Here is a 1,195-nt window from a genome sequence, read left to right on the forward strand (position 1 = left end):
CTAGCCGGCGGTGACAGCAGTGCGGCCGGGCACGGGTCAGTCGCTGAGGCACCACTACATCTATCTCTCTCACTCTTTTTGCCGAAGAGCTCGCAATGCGTGTGACCTATGCAGGCGAGGCTCGGCGGATAGCTCGAGTTTGCGACCCCTGTCCTAGGTTGTCCCTTAAGTCCATACGCGTCCAGCGTAGTCCAGCCTCGTCCCTCACAAAGAAGCATGTCCATCTGCGCCCCCATCCGTCCAGGTGAGTCCATCGGTGTCCCCCTTCGAACAGAATCGTCCTCCAGCGTCCTGCTACGTCCACTCTTGCATTACTTCGTCCACACCCGTCCTCATACGTCCTGCTTGGTCCAAACCAATCCTTTCCATCTATCCTCTTCGTCCCACTTCGTCCCTCTTCGCCCCTTTTCGTCCTCCTTCGTCCAACTTCGTCCCGCTTCGCCTCCCTTTGTCCAACTTTGTCCAGCTTCGTCCCCCTTCGCCCCTTTTCGTCCTCCTTCGTCCCACTTCGTCCCACTTCGTCCCCCTTTGTCCAACTTCGTCCAGCTTCGTCCCCCTTCGTACCTGACGTCCCCCTTCGTCCACCTTCGTCCAGCTTGCTCTCCCTCCGTCCCACTTTGCCCCACTTGGTCCAACCACAAATACGGACAAAAGGGAGTGTAGGACGTAGTAGGACACAGAGGGACGAAGTTGGACGAAGTTGAACGAAGTTGAACGAAGTTGGACAAAGGGGGACGAAGTAGGACGAAGTAGGACGAAGGGGGACGAAGAGGGACGAAGTGGGATGAAGTGGGACGAAGAGGGGCGAAGTGGGATGAAGTGGGATGAAGGGGGACGAAGTGGGACGAAGTTGGACGATGTGGGACGAACAGCGACGAAGAGGGACTGGACTAAGCAGGGCACGGGAGGACGGGCGTGGACGAAGTAAAGCGAGGGTGGACGTAGTAGGACGCTGGAGGACGATTGTATTCGAAGGGCGACACCGAAGGACCCTCCTGGACGAAGGGGGACGCAGATAGACATGCCAGGATGGGGTGGGACGGGGCTGGACTACGCTGGACGCGTATGGACTTAAGGGACGAACTTGGACTAGGCTGGACGAAATGGACATAGTGATCTTCCTGGACGCAATAGGGCGACTTATGACGATCAATGTAACATCGTGTGACGCTGTGTGACGCTACAGGACAAATAA

Source organism: Frankliniella occidentalis, unplaced genomic scaffold (genome assembly GCF_000697945.3).
Source record: "Frankliniella occidentalis isolate FOCC.00 unplaced genomic scaffold, Focc_3.1 Scaffold702, whole genome shotgun sequence".
NCBI lineage: Eukaryota > Metazoa > Arthropoda > Insecta > Thysanoptera > Thripidae > Frankliniella > Frankliniella occidentalis.